This window comes from Heterocephalus glaber, unplaced genomic scaffold (assembly GCF_053883595.1).
Source record: "Heterocephalus glaber isolate CG9 unplaced genomic scaffold, H.glaber_assembly_v1.0 deba00001689, whole genome shotgun sequence".
Taxonomy (NCBI): domain Eukaryota; kingdom Metazoa; phylum Chordata; class Mammalia; order Rodentia; family Bathyergidae; genus Heterocephalus; species Heterocephalus glaber.
Window position 1 is genome coordinate 13,081,196 of NW_028258414.1, and position 7,713 is coordinate 13,088,908.

The 7,713-nt window shown below is 39.9% G+C and overlaps 1 pseudogene; it reads right to left on the reverse strand.

The window, feature by feature from the left end:
- Positions 1-5,458: 5,458 nt before the first annotated feature.
- LOC101709059 (N-acetyllactosaminide beta-1,3-N-acetylglucosaminyltransferase 2-like) lies at positions 5,459-6,292 on the reverse strand (annotated as a pseudogene).
- Between the last annotated feature and the right edge of the window lie 1,421 nt (positions 6,293-7,713).

Consider the following 7,713-nt stretch of genomic DNA (forward strand, 5'->3'; position numbering starts at 1 on the left):
CTCAGTGCTTCTGGTGCCTGTCTCGTAAGCACAAGGTCCTGAGTTCAATCCCCGGTACCAAAAAAACCCACAAAAAAACAAATAAAGAAGGTGATTAGTGCCAGCCAGCACTCCAAAACTTTTGAGGACAGGATTTCACTGGCTGATCCCTCTCCCAGGTACATGGGAGGGAACAGAGAGCCTGCTCTGCCTCAGTTTCCTTTCTGATGTGCTTCTCCGACAGTGAGGGAGCAATTATGGCTCTTGACACACTTGGTCTCCTGAGACTGATGGTCTTGGGTGTGCTGCTCCATTAACTCCCTGCAAGCGCTGATGAGGACAAGTCTCTCACTGCTGTGGTCTCTCAATTCCAACTCTTCTCCTCCTGCTTTTTCTTTTCTCCTGTTTTGAGGCTTATTTTACTAAAGACCAGAGATCCACCTTGAGAAAGAATTTAGTCCTCACTGTCTTTCTGTCCTTGGGGTGGCAGCTGGGTTATTTGAATGGGACAAATTGGCAGCTTCAGAAAAAACAGGTCTTAAGGGAACCAATAGCCATATCTCCTGGTCCAGGGGCTACCCGTCTCTCACCACAATTTCTCTCTGCAGCATATAGCCAGGCCAGAAACCAATTTCTGTCCTCAGATATGCTAACTGAGGGCTCAGAAAGAAAAAACCAATAGCATGACCAACAGGATCACAGGATGGCAAGGAAAGGGATACAGGTGCCAGTAAGAGCGGATGGTCTGGGCCTGCCCATGAACTTGAGACCAACTCTAGCAGCCACTGCTGGCACTGGACTGGTCAGGCCTACAGGATGCTTTAGATAACAGGACAAAAGAAGCAGGGACAGGCAGGGATGCATTTTCTCCCCTTGTTAATTTTCAAAACAGGAACTCTCGGGTCGGAGATTTAGCTCAGTGGTTTCGCCGCCTGCTGTGCAAGCGCAAGGACCCGAGTTCGATCCCTGGTACCAAAAACAAAACAAAACAGGAAATCTCAATTTTCCCCACCCCTTGGAATGTATACTTAAAAGCTAAGACTTCTTTAACCCTAGACTCTAAAACACCATTGCCTGGTCTTTTGCTACACACATACCCTGAATACCCCTTGGGAAATGGAGAACAGCAGTTACCAGGGAAACCTAAATTACAACACTGTACCTTTAGCAGGTCTGTCCCTTTGGAGGGGACATTTATATGAGGAATAGCTGCCATTATCAAAAGAGCAGTTTCCCATCATAATTCCAATACCAAGGCCCAGAGGGGCCTGGACTCTGGTAGCAGCTATTGCAAAGATTAAGGTAGATCATCAACCTAAGATCTTTCTTCAAACAGTTCTAGCTTTTATTGGTATAAAAGAGACAAGGCCTCAAATTTAGTTTTATGATAAGGAAGGATAACAGATTCCATTTAACAATTTACAGCTTCGCTCTTTCTTCCTTCTGACTCTTATTGGTATAACTTATTATAAAAGATCTCATGATTCATCTAAAAATTGCTATGACACCCACTAGAGAAAGTTCTCACTAGCTTATTTGTATCTATAAACCTAAAGCTATAAAAAATTATTACTATTGAGCATGCCCAGTGCATCTAAGAGTTCACTATGATGAAACTTAATTGTTTTATGTGTTCTATATGTTTTTGTGTCTGGCTGTTTAATCTGTTTTAATAACTGGTTAAGGACCTGCAGCTGCTTCCTTGGGGGGAAAAAAAGGAAGATGACCTGGCCAAGACTTTCCCTTTGAGGCCACTGAAAGAGTGAGCATGAGGTCCTTGAGTTCCATCTGGTTTCACCCCAAACCAGAGCCCAAGTACAAGGAATTCAAGCCCAGGGGAAAATCTTCCTAATAGATTCAATGATCCAGCCTTGATGGAGATGGCATCTCTCTATCCCAGGACCTCTGTCTATCTAAGCACCAGCCAACTCAATACAGTGTAAGGCAGACCTTGGCACATGGAAGAGAATCTCCATTGCTTCTTAACTTCTCATGGAAAGATGAAGTTCAGAAAAAAATTTGTCCTTTTAAAATTCATATTTTAAATTTTTATTAGTCCATGTTTGCAGTAGATAATGGTTACACTCATCATGGGGAGTTGGTACATGTACATAACACCTCTTAATTCATTTTACATGCCCTGCCTGTCTTTTTCCTTCCCCTCCCTTATATTCATATTTCAATTAACCTTTAAACTATCATTTGTTAAGCTTTGGCATAGTATCATTGTCTGAAAGGACTATTAAAATATTCCTCCATTTTCCAGTTTCCTATCTGTATGAAGCTGGATTTTCTTCATACTGTTCAAGCTCAGTTGCATACTGGAGTAGATCGAGGGCAGAGGTGGATCAGAATACAGGTGTCTTTCAGTAAGCCAGACATTCAAGAAATTTACAAAAATGTAGAACTTTTCTCTCTGTTTTTGCTTTAAAATATATAATTGTCTTTCATTACACTGTTATTTATGTTGAGCTGTAATGTTTATTAATTTTCAGTGAATTAATGAAAAAATACTTTAACATTTTTTCAGTCTTTATTTCTAGTGTAATTAAAGGTCTCCGTGAACAGGGGCCTTTTGGGTCATCAATAATTTTCAAAGTGTGAAGGTTCCTGGGGTTAAAGTAAACAGGTGTGAGAACTGCTCTGAGTTGAACATGCTGACTTAGTCACATAAGAAAGCAGTTATGTTTGTTGCATTACTTTGTTTTTCTATAAATCATATTTATCTACATTGTTTTTTGAAAGCAAGAACCATATATACTCTCAGAAGATGACAATTTTGCCCCAAGAGTAAGTATCCAGTGAAGATTTAGGAAGGGATTGGAGGAGTTCCCACCTGCTGGCTATGTTAGGGAAGCTTTAGTGCTTCTGCTCCAAATTAGTTGATATATTATGGCAAAGTACAGAGAGAATTTAATTCAGGACTTAAAATACCCCAAGTGTGGTGTCACACACCTGTAATCCCAGCACTTGAAAGGCAGAGGCAGGAGGACCACCATGAGTTTGAGGCCAGCCTGGGGTACATAGTTCAAGGCTGGCCTGAAGTACATAGTGAGACCCTGTCTCAAAAGCAAAAGGACTTAAAATACAACGAAGGTGAGACATTTTGCCTCCAGCTAAGATGGACTAGCTTGCGCAGAGGAATACTAAAACAGTCTGTTGGCAAGCATCAGAGAACCACCCAAGTAAATAGGATTCTATGGGTCAAGATTCTGGAAAGAAGATAATGCAGAGTGGTGAATCTATATTTGTGAGATGCTTTTGTGCCCAGTGGAATTTTTCAGTTTTTATTATAGGTGAGAAGCCAATATTCTGGGCTTAGGGTCACATTTAAGATTCAGAGAGGCCAGCAGAGAGCTCTTAGCAGTCTCAAAGGGCTGTAGAGATAAGGGATTTGATTTACATATAGGAAGAAGCTGGAAACTTAGAAATTTTTTCCACTTGTGGCAATTTTTGAATTTCTAAGCTGCACAGAGTAAATAGCTAAGAAACAAATCGATCAGAAAAGTAGTTTCCCACTGTCTCACAGGGCTAGAGAGAGCCAGTGTAAACAATGTCCACTATGTCCAGGTGTCACTCTTGGCCTCCTTCCGCGTATTGCTGCATTGGGGACTAAGTCTTTGATACATGACTCTTGTGGGACACTTCGTGTTTAACCATAACAGGGATCCCATTATGGTTTTGGTGTGTTGTGTTTCCATTTTCATTTGTTTGATGATGAAGCAGTTTAATAGCCCTCTGACTTCAAGTATTCATTCAAAAGTTCAGATTCCTGAGCATGTGTATACTATCTAGATTTTCTTTGTGTATTTGTATAACCTCTAAATTTTCTCTTGCCGATGTCTAGTTTCATTGTCATCAGAAAAGACAGAGTATGGTTTTAATTTTAATTTGTTAAGTATTGTTTTGTGGCCTAATGTATGGTCTATTTGAGAGAAAGTTCCATGCATGGGTGAAAGGAATGTATGTTCTGTAGCTGTTGAGGAAATACTTTTCTATTCTGTAAATATTTGTTCATTCCTGTTGATCTGTTGTATAGTTTAACTCTGATGTCTCTTTGTTGATTGTCTAAATGATCTGTGCACTGATGAACGTGTAGCATTGGGTAATAGTAATAATGAGCCTATCTCTCTGTTTAGATCTAATGGTGTTTTTAAATTTACATTGTTATTAGTACATGTGGGCAGTACATAATGATTACATTCCTTATGTGGAGTTGGTACATGTACCTAACACATCTTAATTCTTTTAAAAATCTTTGTTCTTTTTGTCTCCTCTCCTTTCCCCTCTCTCACTGCTCCTTCCAACTCTTCGTCCTCCTCCCATTTGCAAAAGCTCAATTTTTGTCATTTTTTCTCTTCAATAAGTTTTGTTCTCTTTCCCTCCCCTTCCTTCTGCCACCCTCTGTTTCCTGTTCCTCCATTTCATTTTGTAAAAGATCTTCCTATTTTCTACTTCTGTTTCTACCTTCCTCCCTGCCTCTCTTCCTCCTTCCCTCCCTCCCCATTTCTCTGAGCATTTCTCAGAGAAATAGTGTGATATTTAAGCTTGTGTGTCTGACTTATTTCACTTAGTACTATGGTCCCAAGTTGCATCAATTTACTTACAAATGACTCAAATTTATCTTTCCTTATGGCAGAGTAGTACTCCACTGTGTATAAATACCATATTTTCTGTATCCATTCATCTGTTGATGGACATACACGCTGTTTCCAAGATCTAGCTATTATAAATTGTGCTGTTACAAACATGGGTTTGCATGTATCCCTATAATATGATGATGTCTTAGTTACCTTCTTGTTGCTGAGACAGATACCCAATGCCCACAAGTTAAAGAACAAAAGTTTATTTTTAGCTCACAGTTTGTAGAGGCTCCAGTCCACAGTCAGCAGGCTGCAAAGCAGGGCAGCATGACAGAGGAAAAGTAGTTCATGGCATGACAAGCAGGAAGCAGCAAGCAGTGAGCCTCCCTTTACCTTCTTATTCTATCCAGGCTACGAGTCTATTGGTTGGTACCACTCACACCCAGAGTGGGGCTTCTCATTATCCATACCCAGACCTATGCTAAACCAATCAGTAGAGTAATCCAGTTATCACAGCCATAGTTCATTACCACACACCCATGATCCAGCCACCTCCCCAAAGCCCCACCTATGAGTGCATGAAGCTTTGGGGGGACATCTGGATAACAAGCCATAATAGTCCTATACCTGTTTTTAAAATTAATTTTATTGGTACATTTAGATATACATAAGAACATTCATCATAGGGAATCTGTACCTGTACGTGGTATATCTTGGACTCCTTTTTTCCCCATTCCTCTCCCCTCCTTCAAACCCCCTTCCCTTCCTTATTTACAAAAGCTTTGTTTCCATTTTGTCCTATTCTTTTTTTCTTTTCCCTTCCCTTCCCTTCTTCCCCCCTGCCTAGTTCCCCTTCCCATTTGAACAGTTTCTTCAAATAAATTGGACACACATATTTAAATATTGCATTGTTTCTCTGATTTGAGAAACCAAAAGGTAAGTAAGGACCAAAATGTATAACAGATACTGTGATGGGTGTTCACAAAAACATCGCCATCGCCCTTGAAAACAAACTTGGTGCCTGGGCAGGAAGTACTCACCCACCTGAGAAACAGCACTTCCTTCAGAGACAAGTTGAAGAAAGTGTCTCTGTAGTTCCACAGAAGAATGTCATGGGGCTTCTCACTCTCAAATTTCAGTATATCTGAAAGGTCTGGATGGCTGTCCTCTGGGGGGTCTGGCCCAGCAAGAAGACTCACAACACTGTCTAGTTTCCCAGAATTGGTTTCTCTGCCCCAGGATTCCAAATTGCTTGTCTTCTGGTGAGATGTGGAGTGAGGGACTTAATAGCCACCAATAAGAAGGATTTCTTGGTACATTTATTTGGTTGATCTATCATCAGTGTGTAATTTCGACATCTCAAATATAGGAGAAAGTCTTTAAATCTGTCCGGCAAATTGTTACAATCTGTTATAACTGATGTGACCCTCAGGTCAGGTTCACAGTAATTCAGATGGCTTATATTTGAAGACCCATATCCATCCCCCCTCTGGTTAGCCAGCATGCTCAAAATGGGATTGTACCTCTTGTTCAGCTTTTCTTGTTCTCTGTTCCAGTATGCCTGGGGAGGACTAGATATCTTTCAGAACTTTTCTTTGGGTATTATTACTTCCCCTTTTCCATTTTTTTTTCTTGGCTACTGCTTTTGGAGACTTCCACAATCAAATAAATGAGACACTTGCCATCATCAGGATACCCAACAATTTTATTCTTCGACATCCAACACTCATTTCTCATATCTTGTCCGGGAGCAGCTACAGCTCAGCAGGGCGGAGTCCAGAGATTGCGGCTGCATCCACATCCCTGCCGCTCCTCGCGGTTCAGCCTAGCGATCAGCACAGTTCACGCTCCATGCGCTGCGCCTCGGACGGCTGCTCACGGGGTCGGCAAGCCATAAATATTGTGAAATAAAAAAATGTACCTATTTTCTTCAGGGTTTTTAAAAAAAATCATGAAAATATTGGATTTTGTCAGACTTTGTGTGTCTATTGAGATGGTGATAAGCTTTTCGTCTTTGCTTCTGTTTTTGATGAGTTACTTTCATTGATTTGCCTATGTCGAACCACTTTTGCATTCCTGGGATGAAGCCTACTTGGTCACGGTATATGATCTTTCTGATGATTTGTTGCATTCTGTTTACCAGTATCTTGTAAGGCTTTTGCATCTATGTTCATTAGAGATATTGGCCTATAGTTCTCTTTTCTGGTTGGATCTTTGTCTGGTTTTTGGATCAGGGTAGTGCTAGCTTCCAGGAATGACTTTGGGAGTACTTCTTCCATTTCAATTTCATTAAAGAATTTGAGGAGTATTGGTGTTAAATCTTCCCTGAAGTTCTTCTAGGATTCAGCAATGAATCCATCAGGTCCTGGGCTTTTCTTAATTGGTAGGTTCTTTATTACTGCTTCAATTTCATTATCTGTTGTTGGATTATTCAGGGTTTTAAAACCTTCTTGTTCTAGTTTTAATAATTCATGGGAATCATTTCTTCTGAATTATCCAGTGTATTGCCATATATGTTTGTGAAGTAGTTGTTAATAATCCTTTTTAGTTTGGCAGGGTCTATTGTGATTTCACCTTTCATTTGTAACTGCATTGATTTGTGTCTTTTCTTTTTGGTAAGCATTTTTTCTATTTTGTTCTTTTGAAGATCCAGCTCTTCAATTCATTGATTCTTTGTATTGTTTTTGTGGTCTCAATTTCATTGATTTCTGCTCTGATCTTTATAATTTCCTTCCTTGTGCCAGATTTGGGTTTGAATTGTTGTTTTTCTAGGACCTTGAGGTGCATTCTTTGGTTAGTTCTTTGGGGTCACTCTGGTTTTGTGATGTGGGCATTTATAGTTATAAACTTCCCTCTCAGGAGTGTTTTCATTGTGCCCCATAAGTTTTGGCATGTTGTACTGGCAGTACAGTATCGTTAGTTTTAGAAACGTATTTTTTCCTTGTTTTCTTCTGAAACTCATTATTTAATAGTGTTTAGTTTCCATACATTTGCATAATTCCTGTGGTTTTTTGTCATTTCTAGTTTCATTACACTATGATCTGATAACATGCGTAGTATAAGTCCTATGTGCTGCTGAGAATGTGTATTCTCTTGTTGAGTGGAACATTCTATAGATATTTAAGTCCATTTGTTCAAAGATTTTGTTCAA